This window comes from Phaenicophaeus curvirostris, chromosome 11 (assembly GCF_032191515.1).
Source record: "Phaenicophaeus curvirostris isolate KB17595 chromosome 11, BPBGC_Pcur_1.0, whole genome shotgun sequence".
In the NCBI taxonomy this organism is placed as follows: Eukaryota; Metazoa; Chordata; class Aves; order Cuculiformes; family Cuculidae; genus Phaenicophaeus; species Phaenicophaeus curvirostris.
In genome coordinates this window covers 6,926,110-6,938,536 of record NC_091402.1, presented here as the reverse complement: position 1 = coordinate 6,938,536, position 12,427 = coordinate 6,926,110, and the positions used below count along the sequence as shown (strand labels likewise).

Below are 12,427 nucleotides of genomic sequence, written 5' to 3'. Positions count from 1 at the left end.
AAAACAAATTCAAGCGTGCCACTGTATTCACTGAGGCAGCAAACTTGGAGGGGGGAAGAAAATTTCCCTCCTTCTGCAGTTCATGGTGTTCTTCTAAACTATAAATAGGTCTGCTATAACCAGTGTTTGCGTTTGGACGGCCTCACTGTTCTCATTTTCAAGGCTTCTCTCAGATCTGAAAGTAAAGGTCGGGTTGACTCCCCTCATTTGACATAAAGAGGGGAAGAAAGTTAACCCTGTAGGCAGGTGGCTCTAATGCAGCAATTCCCAGGAACAGGAGCTAGTCCTCTCATATTTGGAAGAGCAGAGCCCTGAGCCCACTCTCCTTTTTGCCTAGTTTTCGTTTCCCTGTTCTCTTTCTTAGCTGGTGATAGTTCTAACTTCCTGCATCCTTTTAAAGAGATCTCCCTGCACATCAGCTGGGATTCATGAAATGCAGCAATATGGTAAGCAGCACAAATCACAGCTTCTGGCTTGTACGTGCCTGAAGCCCTGGAAAAGTTTTCAGCTGAGTTTATGCTTCACCTCCCTCCACTCTACAGAAGAATAATATATGGCTCCATTTTCTCTACAAAAACCTGCACAGAGACCCAACAATCTATTTTGTAAAGGATTATCTTTTGCTGATGGAGGGGTGTTTGGAGATGACAGGCATCTGATCTCATCTTAAGACTTAAATTGCAGTAAATCCTGTATTTATTTACTTTTTACTTCAACCAAATAGGACATTATCCTGCCTTTGAGTTAACGCTTTCATTGCCGAGTGCTGCATGGCGTTCTTGTCAACCACCACTGGACAAGGAACAGCACAGAGCCACCAATTCACATAGGAAACCACTAAAACACTAAATAGGATTACATGGTTCATAAGACACAGAGAATCAGAACCAGCCTGTCGAGCAGTCTTGAAGTTGTACTACATATATATAGCAATGATTTTGCTTCTGCATTGGGCAGCTGGAGGACAGGTGAAACCCTGTGAAACAGCCTAAAAAACTGTGTTGTATGCATGGGCATGGTATGATGCCTCATCATCTTCCTGATATTGGCATCCAAATGCTGGGAATAAGAAAGGTCATTGTGGACGTTTTCTTGAGGTTATAACTTATATCTGAATGAAGAGAACATGGCTTTGAATAAGGGTGTGCAAAAATTCACTTCTGAAATAGAAAACACTTTATTTTTCTTCTTTTTTTCTGTTAAATAATCATAAGCACCTTACCCTCCAGTATTGACAGGGTCTTCCAGCAACCTCCTTCAGAACAGATCATCTTTGACTCAAATGATACATTCACTTTGGAACGAATGGGACCAATGCATAGAGGCTTCTAGGTGTTCTAAATGTGAGAATATATGTGGTAGGCTGGTACATTATGAACGTAAACAAAGAAGACCTAAGAGAGTAAACACTGTTTTATTGCCTATTTAAGACTTTGAGATGAAATGTTTGTTTAAAAGAAGATGCTTTATCTCAACACAGTGGTTTTATTTCTGCTATTGCTAACACAGTGTTACAAAGACCCCGAAGGTCTCTGTAAACTCTGCTCTGACTGAGATATGAATTAAGGCCAAGATGAACTTCTTCCAGTACTTCTCCCAGTATGTCCCAGTCACTGAAAGGCACTTGTCTTCAAAACAGTGGCCTGAGTAGTAAGGCTAGAGGTGGTCTGATCAAGAATAGAGCTGGTTCATAGGCATTTTTGCTGATGTATGTTTTTTCTTCACCCAGCAATAACATGTGCAGTTATAATTTCTTTTAGCACAGAAGCAGTAAAAAGTTAATTGCCGTTGTTCTCCTTGGTTGTGTTCAGCTGCTCATTGCTCTGAACATCCCACGGGCTCTGAGGCGCGGTTTCTGTGCAGGCAGTAGCTGTTACCCTGGTAAATAAGTGTTCACCCTCCGTTTAGAAATCTAATTTTCTTCCCTTATTTGTTGTGGGAAAAATTGCATGGCATTCTTGTCACAGAATTCCTTTTCACGTTTTCCTTTGTTTTGTACTCTCATAATTGCTGCAATTATCTCTGGCACAGCAATTATTATTGTACCAGATGTAACTCTTGCAATAGGTGATCCTAATGAAACATTTCTAGGTGTCTTGTGAAATTCCAGCAGTAGTGCAGACAGATGCCACCAGAGCTGGACTTTGATGGACGTCTGTTAATGTGTTTGAGTATGCACATGAAGGCTTTGTGATTCACCTCATGTGCTACAGCAAAGTGATTTGCCAGAATTATTTATCTCTGAGCTGTGATCTTTTATCTAGAAAAGTGCACTTTATGGCAGGCATTTAGTGATGGCTTTCTGCACAATGCATTTCTCAATTACTTGGCGCCTCAGTTGGATGGCACAGGTTTTAGTTTTATACATCACTGGAAAGAGCAAACTTATAAAGTACTATTCATGCGAACTATCTCTGTTTCAGCAACTATTGTAATTATTACAAAATCAAGCAATAATGGAAACCCTAAAAGTTGTTGCTTTTTTCCATTTACATTGATTAAATGTCATACATTAAATAATTCCCCTACCTATTAACATATGATTTGCCCACTAGTAATTACTTTGTCATCCTTACTTCCTCAAGCTATTTTCAACTTTAAGCCACTGTTAATCCATGACCTTAGTGCTTTTGTCTCCAGGTCTGAATTATATAAGTATTATGGAACAAGGACTGAAATGAACTACTTTTGGCTTTATTGTACAATTACAATCAGTCAGCTGATTGGGTTTTCTATTTACACTAACTAAAAATAATAGAGTAAATTTAATTCCTTTATGAAAGGATAATAAGATTTTCTTTTTTCTTTTTTCTTTGCCATGCAGCAAAGCCAAATAAGAAATATTTCTAAGGAGAATGTAAAAATGGAAGAAAACAGCAACTCTCTGCTTTTCTGGGTGATCAGGATTGCTGCCAAGTGGACACAAAGATGACTGAAGCAGGAATGTACCCCGCACTCCGCAGTGGCCACTGCAGTGGTAATTGAATAAAATCCACTGAGAGCGAAAAATAAAAGCCCTTTGGTCATGGAGCTGAAATGGAAAAGTAGGTGCCTTTAAAGGACGTTTTTGTAGTGTGTCTCCTCAAACTCTTTCCCCTTCTGTGAGACTACCCAAAAAGCAGAACACCTGTGGAATGTCAGGTTTCCTTTTGGACACAGGAGCACAGCATCATATAACATGTTCATGTCTCTAACAGGATGGGCGGTTAGCTGTTGCTCCAGTTCCAGGCAAGCTGTCTGATTCCTGTTTGAAATGCTATCTCTAAGCTGCTTTTGTTCAATTGCTTACTTTCATGAAAGGTTATAATCAAAAGGCCAGACTTTTGGAAGAGTTTGGCTCCCCTGCATGATACTGGTTTCCTAGTGGCATGTAAATAAGGGGTCACATTTTCCAAAGAGAGTACTGCCCCACCGTCAGTGCTGTGAGAAATCTGCTTTGCAGCTCCATGGCTGTATTTAGGGGGAAACATTGCTGACAGGCTGAGTCAGTGGCCCAGATTCTCCTCCCTTTATCCATATAACCACATGAAAGCTTCTGCCTCCTATCCACAGAGCGTGCATGAATAATTTGCTTGGCATGGGACTGGAGCTAGCTAGCACAATAACCATGCTTTTGTAGGCTCCATATGTCCCTTGCCTTGGAGCTTTTCAAATGATACAAAACTCTGGTACTGTGACTAAAATGAGAAAAGCCTGGGCAATGACTTCAGAAGCAATTGGGAGTGACCTAAAGCTCATAAAAGGACTCTTAGCTTCAATGGTGTTGATCCAAATCCATGAGACTTAAGAGATCCAGACCCTATGGAGATCTTGGTGACCCCTGCAGTCTGCAGAGAGTTTAGGTGTTCTGTCACCGCAAAGGAGTCCTAATTTCCAAACACTTCAGAAACACCAGACTCTTTTAACTGTACTCGTTGTAATATGTTCAAGAAATAAGTATGCACACATTGGCTGTCCTTCTCCTCCTCTCTGTGCTGAACATTTTTGGTGTAGGAGAGCTCAGTAACGGAAGTGTAAACCTTCTGTTTACATTTATAAACATGATAAGGTACAAATTGCTGCAATACAAACTTCCTTGCTCTGGCCCTCCACTGACCTTAGCTATAAACGACGAGGAGCCTCCTCCCTCAAAACTGCAGGAGACTCCAGTCTCTGGGACAAAATTTCAACCAGCAAATGCGCTTGCAAAGTCTTCTGTGTGTTTGTTCAACTGCTGTGGCTTAAGGGCCAGACACTGCTGTACCCACTCTTGCAGGGTACTCCAGACACTTCCAATGGGAGGGAGAAGCTGACTGCATTTGCACGTGCTTTCTGAAATCAGGAAATGAGCTGTTAATACATACACTTTTGCTGAAGGGCTTGGATAGAGAAATGCGTGTTTGTACCACATTTCAGACTAACTGACAGCAGACATTTGTGTCACTGTATCTCACACACGTCTTCTTCTGGAAGCTCTTTGCTGGGTCAAATAAATTGGTTGCAAAATATCTAAGATTCTGCCAAGGAAACACAAGTATAATTAGATTTAAAAAAGCTTCTCATGCATTGTCTTCCTTTAATGGTTTGTAATGGAGGCAGAAAGAAAAAGATCCGCCAACAAAACACGAGTTGGTTTCTAGGCATGGGAACCTGGCTCCTTGGTGACTCAGACAGATGACATGTGGCCTGAAGGAAGGACACAAGGAGAGGGCTGGGACATGAAAAAAGTCTTAGGGAAAGGGTCAGAAAAGCGAAAGGGACTTCTGTCCTTGACAGCTGTAACAATTGCCTCATGCACTGAGAGAACTCATAGTCCTTTTTGGTAAAAACTGGCAGCCATTGCAATCCTTGTCCAGCTACATACGAACATTACTGAGGCTATGGTGGAGGTTTTAATCAAAATTTGTAAGTTTGAGATTTCCACAGCCATGTCTGTTCTGGGACCTCAGTTAAAGCTAAGCTATCACACTTGATATCAACATCAGACTGTAGGGCAGTGCAAGGTCAAGTTTTTCAACATTAATGGTGCATTTGCAGAGGGACAAGAGTTATGATGAAGTTTGTATCTCACCATGCAGGATTCGGATCCCTCTTCTCCTGCAGCAGCTCAGCCAGAGGGTGCAAGGACATCACTTCTAGCATGGGTCATGCAATGGCAGATCCCCTGAAGCTGGACTGATGCTCAGGTACAGCACCGCTGCAAGCTTATGTTGTTTTTACCCTGTCACCTTTGAATGCTCACTGTTGCCCTGGAGGTGGCACAACATGTCCCTAACGGGCGACAGATCTTCTATGTTTAAACAATGCAGAAGCTTCTCTTTTGTTCCTTGCGCTGTGCAGGGGGTTGCAGGAGGGTGACATGTGGATAGCTGCAAGACAGAAGGGCTGTGGGGACAGTTCTTGGTTAGAGCTGTTATGAGGCTGCGAAAGCAGCAGAGATGTGGTGACTGGATCCCTCCTGATGATTTTGGTGGAAGCATGTCAGATCTTGAAAACTGCTGACTCCTGGCCCAGAGGCCTTTTTTCTATTCATAGTGGTATTCAAAAAAATTTCATGCGGTCAATTAGATACTGCTGTTCTAAACCAGATGGTTTTGTATATACATATAGCCAGGGCTATAAAATTACTTTCTCACTGTTCAGAGGGGTTAATCAATTCATAGAATAAAACAAGGTTAGCATGTTTGTTTTACTGAGCCTGGTACTACAAATCTGTTCTGTGGGGGGTGTCCTTTTGGCTCTTGGGATGTTTGGTTGACCTGTGGGTGCCAGGAGATGCTCATGACCTATGGCAGATCTAGGGCTCTCAGCCATGGGCCAGCATCTCCTTGTCTTGGTGGTGCATGAACACAAAATGTTCACCTTGTTTGTAGATGAAAAGGCTCGAGTTTGGACAATTCTCTCTTTTGAATATGGGTTTTGAGTTATGAAGACCCATGGGCAGGGACCTCCTATGGAAACAGCATAGCGAAACAATGCTGCTGCTATGCACGAGTTTTCCTTCTTCCTGTAACAAATACCATTCTTAGATGGCTGGCCAGCATGCAGTAATGCATTAACTGAGTGTGATAAGGCAGGGGAACTCCGATACTAGCTCCATTTTCAGTCTTGTGTTTGTTCTGCAGTTAGCACAAAGGGGTCTTGGTCCCTTGGTAGGACCTGTCATGTCAAAACAATGTCAGTTAAGTCAACAAATCCATTTGTGTTACAGGCATTTCCAAGCCATGCTGCCTTCCTTTAAAATTCTGGATGGAAATGTTAGGGATATTTAATAATTAAGCTGCTAAAACACAGGGAGAAAACATGGAAACAGCTGGCTCGAAGACAGGACCCTGATTCCCATCACCAATGTTTAGTAATGTTATTTATATTCTACTGCACACAGAACATAGGGAGGCCTGAAAAACACAACGCGTCTGTTCCAATATGTTGGCATTGTAGGATAGAAAGTTCATAGAATCATAGAATCTCCAGGTTGGAAGAGACCCACCAGATCATCAAGTCCAACCATTCCTATCAAACACTAAACCATGGCCCTCAGCGCCTCGTCCACCCGTGCCTTAAACACTTCCAGAGAAGGTGACTCAACCACCTCCCTGGGCAGCCTGTTCCAGTGCCCAATGACCCTTTCCGGGAAAAATTTTTTCCTAATGTCCAGCCTGAACCTCCCCTGGTGGAGCTTGAGGCCATTCCCTCTTGTCCTGTCCCCTGTCACTTGGGAGAAGAGGCCAGCAGCCTCCTCTCTACAGCCTCCTTTCAGGTAGTTGTAGAGAGCAATGAGGTCTCCCCTCAGCCTCCTCTTCTCTAGGCTAAACAACCCCAGCTCTCTCAGCCGTTCCTCATAAGGCCTGTTCTCCAGCCCCCTCACCAGCTTTGTTGCTCTTCTCTGGACTCGCTCCAGAGCCTCAACATCCTTCTTGTGGTGAGGGGCCCAGAACTGAACACAGGATTCAAGGAGCGGTCTCACCAGTGCCGAGTACAGAGGGAGAATAACCTCCCTGGACCTGCTGGTCACACTGTTTCTGATACAAGCCAAGATGCCATTGGCCTTCTTGGCCACCTGGACCACTGCTGGCTCATGTTCAGTTGCTGTCATCCAATACCCCCAGGTCTTTCTCCTCCAGGCAGCTCTCCAGCCAGTCTTCTCCTAGTCCGTAGCACTGCTAAGTTACCTCCTTAACAGAGCTGCCAGGAATACAAGATGTGCTGACAGTATGCATATCGGCTGGGGTCTGCCATGCACCAGCAGGTAACAAGGAGCTCCAGTGGGATCATGGTTCTCAGGAGGCTCAAATAGCCGAAATACTCCACTTATGACTGGGTAACACTTTTGGATGGGAAAAAACATCACGTCCTCAAACTGGGTATAGGGGAGCTGAATTCCTAGTGTTATCCAATTCTGCTGTTTTAGGTAATAATGCCATAATCCATATCATAAACTCATCACACTGTTTTATAAGTAAGTTGGGTGTCTGAAAGCTATATTTCTACTACTGGCAGGTTGCTAGCTAGTTCTTTTAGCTTTACTGCTTATCCCTCCTGGTGCTCTTATGAAAAGCAATCCCATCCTTCCTTGCAACCAAAAGACAAAGTAAGGCTTGGTTTACACATCTCAGTAATTCTGAGGATTGATGTGTGGTTTTGTGTGCTTAGGTTGAGCAAAATTAGTTGCTTACTTCGTTGACTAAAAACAGATAAAAATAAATGCCTGCTTGTGCAAAGAATAATTCATCAGTGAAAGAAAGTGCTGCAGGATACTATTCAGGATGAAAACTAGTTAACGTTAGTCTTCATGAGTCGGTCTGCCACCTATAAATTTAAAGAAGGGATTCCTGCTGCTGTTCTTTTTTCAGGAAAAAAATGAAGACAGAAAAAAAATCCTCCTCTTAACGCTGCCTGCATTTAGAAACAGCCTACATTTTGAGTAATTAAAACTGATGATCCTGACAAACATTTGCCTCCAAAGAAATAGTCTATTGTAAACTTACACTCTCAAGATCCTTCCAGGCATACCAGCCCAACTGTCTCCTAAAAATTCTTCCCAAGCCATCTGGTGCCTTATCTTTGTAGCCAAGCCATACAATAACTTTAAAAGAAGATTGTTGCTAGCAGGCTTTAGTCTCAGGACTACAGATTCCCGTGGAAGTATCGCAGCTAATGCTGAGCCCGCCAACCAGGCAGCTCTGGCTGTGTGAATACTCCTTTCTATCACGACCCGAACTGTCCAGCTGTGCTTCTTTGGGAAGATCCCTTTCTCATCTGGTTTGCAAAGGGAGTGAAGGAGTTACAGGGGGAAGATGGAGACGCCTTGTGCTTCCAAACAGGGATTTACACTCCATTAATTCTCTCTTCGGCGGCCCAGGCTGAGTGGCATGACATGAATGTGGTTACAATTTTGTCTTGCAGCTTTGTAGATCATCTAGAATTTTCTCTCCCTGGGTTGCACCCCACTGCTTCTGAACCTCTTTCCCTAACATCTCACCTAAACCCCGTGATTTCTGAAACACTGAATCCCAGCTATTAAGTGCCTGATTTTGGTTGCACAGGCAGAGCCTAACAGTGAAGTTAACTAACAAAGCCAAGGCTGCAGGCATGTGACAGCAAAGCAGAGATCCAGGTACAAACTTGGAGCCAAGGGATCCTGTGTTGGCTGTGCCCAACTGCTCAGCCATCGTGAGAAACAGGCAGGTTGTTGCAAAGTGTGTGGCTGAGAAGTGAACATGCTCACCCCTTGATTATCCAGGGCAAATACGACACAGTTAGGGAAAGACCAAATCGCTTGTTAGGTTTTTGTCACATGTTTATATGTCTGTTCTCCACAACCTCAGCATGTGTAGTCTGTTTGGTATCAATGCTGCTTTTAGAGGAAATGAGGAAACTGGGTGCAAGCGTGTAGGAGGAGAGCTCCTTTCTCAGCATGTCCTGCACTCCACAAGCTGGAGACTTACTCGAGGTGGCATCTGCACCATCACTTTTAAACAGTGTCTCTTGCTCCTTTAGCATCTAGTGGTGGGACCAATCCCGTATTGTTGCTCTGGTCTGGTGCATGTTCTGGCTGCATTCATGATGTGATGTTAGCAGCTGTGCCAAGTGATGGAGCTACTGTTAGATTACCTTCTCCCTCCCTGTGCCAGTCAGTGCTGGCAACTCTTAGCTACCTGGGCAGCATTTTAAAACACTCAGGGTTTGAGAGATGCGCCTTGGAGAGCAGAGCCATTTTTCAAAGTTAGTGACAAATCTTTCTTCAAGCTGTTGCATCTTGGTTATAAAGTACTGGGTGGTATATATGCTTGTCAGATGGATATTAATGAGCATGAAGTGATGTTATGAAATGGCTCCTGTGAATGATACTGAGGCCCCGATTCTGTACTTCTCCAAGTCAATGGAAGTCTTGTTGATGAATTTTGACAGGAGCTGGATTAGGCCTAAAACATTCACATTTTTCAGCCTTTGACATCTTTTTGGCTGAGTTTGTAACCAGTACAGACTACCTACTACTTTGCAAATACAACAACATTGCGAAGACTTCCCCCAGGGAGATATCTTTGCTTTTAGCTGGCTACCTTGTGACTCCCCTTGGGAAATCAAACAGTTCGGGGAAAAAAACTTGGTATCTGTAAAGCTGCTTAGCTTTATTCCTACTCTAATGGATATTTGTATTTTATTATCTCTGGAGACAATCTACTATTTATGGAAAGAATGAAAACAACCCTCCTAAAATAGAGTTTTACAGTTTAATGATCCCTGCACTGAAATATTACGTTGTACGTTTATACTGCATGCAGGCTTGAGTGGAAGGGTGGAACTGATCACAGGGTCGGCGTTAGAGCTCCATGACTCCACGTCCTTTGTTTAATCAACCATCTCAGTCTCCTCTTCATAAGGTGATGGTGATACCTTGCAAGGCTCTTATGATAACTAGTTTATTTGAATAAAAGTACATGGCTCGAGGGGTAAAGCTCTTTGTACCTGTAGAACTTCCAGCATTCCCAGGTTGCCTTTTGGTGTGGGATTACAGAACATCTGCTCTGTTTAGTCCTCCTAGTATTACTGTTAATGTTTTGGCAAATGCACCTGGAACAGAGCATAGAGGCACACGTACATAATATCACAAGACAAAAGGAGTGTATTCAGGTTCTGTTTGATTTATAGCATGTCAAACACAAAAGATAATCCAATATAATGTTTAGTTTGATGGCTTTATTTGCACAAAAATAGGAAGATCCAGAATTCAGTGTTTCCCAGCTACTTTAGAGGCCGCCCCAGACTGCCACCTGTCATAGAAAGCATAGAGGATGGGATCTATAAATGCCTGTCAGGCCAAAGGAACTGCCAGGTTGCAGTGAGATCCAGAAGCTGGGCTACTCTGAGCATGCCTTTTCCACAAGGCAGATAAGAGGTGTGAGCAAAAGGAGCATTGTGTGAACAGTCTGCGTCAGTGCTGGGAGACGGGGAGGGGTGGGTGGGAAGCAGCAGTTTTAAGTGGGAAGCCTCAAGGGATCACTATGTCCATCCATGCTGACCTGAAGCCGAAAATCCCACACATTTGCTGCATCTACGTGAGCTTTGCTGTTCTTCCCACCCAGTCCCTAGTTCCTACTCATCTATCTATTTTCCAGGGTCAAAAGTTGTTTCTGAGGCAAACTGAGAGCCAATTCCCTTGCATGCGAGAGACCTGTTTGCTTTTCCTCCTTCATCATCTGTTCCCAAATGGTGGTTCTCCACCCAGACAAGGAGCAGGGATAATGTCTGCAAAGACAGGGCTATACTTGAACTTCCAGCTTTTGCTTCTGTGGAGAGGGGTGGCTCCGACATGAGAGTAGGGGACCAAGAGTTGAATCCTGCTCTGCAACATCGCGGAGCATCATTTCACACCTCCCTCTGCCACCGGCCCTGAAATGGGGAGCAGGACATGGGCCCACAGAGGGCAAGCTGTGACAGCAGTGACACAAGTGTCGCGCTGGTATTGCTGCGAGTGGCAGGTGCCACTTCCCAAACCTCCATGGGGGTCACAGAAGCAAACCCCAAAATAGCCAAGTGATTCAGCACACCCCAGGGGCACGGCTCAGTGGAAGAACAGAGGCCCAGGGAGCAGGAGCTTAAACAGCTACTGTAGATGAGTTAAACTGTATATTTAAATCCTTTTAACCAGGATCATTAGGAGCTGGTTTGGCAGAGATAAGAAGTTTGAAAATTAAGTATACACCAAGAACCTGCAAGTCTCAGCACCTCCAAATAAATGGGAAAGGCCTAAAACAATTTAAAAACCCGGCCTTGACACAATGGCTGAAAATTTCTTTAAAAAAAAAGCCTTTACGTGAGCACAACAGCTTCCTAAACTGAGAGAAAGGCAGCACAAAGTGGTATCCTTGTTACCATCACAGGCAGATGAGCAAGAGAGGCTGAAATAAGCAGCCGGCTGTTTGAAGTGAATGAAATCTTTCACTTTCTGACCGCACAGATTAAACATGAGGAGAAAATCTTTGCTGTCTTCGGTTATCTTGTGGTATTGAAGAGCAACCATCAAAGGGAAACAGTCTGCCTTCTGGGATAATCGTTGGGCAAGCGACTGGATGCAGCAGATAAAGGAAGATGATGCTTACCCAGAGAGCCCAAGCGGCAAAGAACAAAGGGGATTGCCCTCACCTATGGGGAAAAGGAAACGGTAACGAGGGTGAAAAGCAGTGCAAAAACCGCAGGAAACTTGCGTTCCTTGAGCACATTCTTGCAGCAACATGTGCTGCCTTAAATTTCCCACTGAGGTTTTGCTGTTGTGATAAAGTTCTCATTTTGAAGTTTATAGAAGAGGCATTTGCAGCTCAAATTTTGTAGTATTTACACAGGCAAAATTCCCAGTGTTTTAAGGGGAATTTTCCATGGGTAGGTATGGACTCTTAGGGGTTTCTCTTGACTGGGTAAGGACTTGGACTCTGCACAATTACCATGCTGTAAGTATTAATAGATGCTTCCTAACAGGAAAGTTATTTGAATTTAAGATTGTAGCTTTGTTTCTCTAAACTCCACAGAATCTATTTTCTTATGCTAGAGCTTTCCTGCTGCACTTCCTAATCTTTAGCTGTAAAGATTCAGAATACTGTACAGCACAAAACTCTGATGCATATCAATGGAAATGGCATTGGAAGTAGGTAACACCATGGTCCTAGAATGCGTTTGGTGCATTGCAAAGCCAAGATTTGGTCCCAGGAGCACTTCAGTCCACTCCAAACTCTGCTCCATGATTGAGACCTAGTTAGTCCTTCAAGCATGGGGCAGCTCCCCTCTTCTGGAAGATGGAGGTGTCTTCTGTCTTTCCTACTTTCCTGACAGTGCAGGCCAAGATTTCAGATCAGGGAGCAAGCCCATGAGGGTGCTCCATTCAGCACAGTGCCAATAAGGGTCCAGCTCACCCGTTGCAAGCATGTGCTGCTACTTCTCACGCTGTGCCAGC

At 43.8% G+C, this 12,427-nt stretch overlaps 1 long non-coding RNA gene across 2 annotated transcripts in view; it reads left to right on the top strand.

Moving 5' to 3' along the window:
- Positions 1 to 12,347, top strand: part of LOC138725005 (uncharacterized) — a 118,339-nt gene extending 105,992 nt beyond the window's left edge. For both annotated transcript variants that reach the window (XR_011338169.1, XR_011338168.1), the window contains 3 exons: positions 2,825 to 3,044; positions 5,058 to 5,165; positions 11,441 to 12,347. This is a non-coding gene — a long non-coding RNA (uncharacterized lncRNA). The remainder of the gene's footprint in view (positions 1 to 2,824; positions 3,045 to 5,057; positions 5,166 to 11,440) is intronic.
- Positions 12,348 to 12,427: the final 80 nt, after the last annotated feature.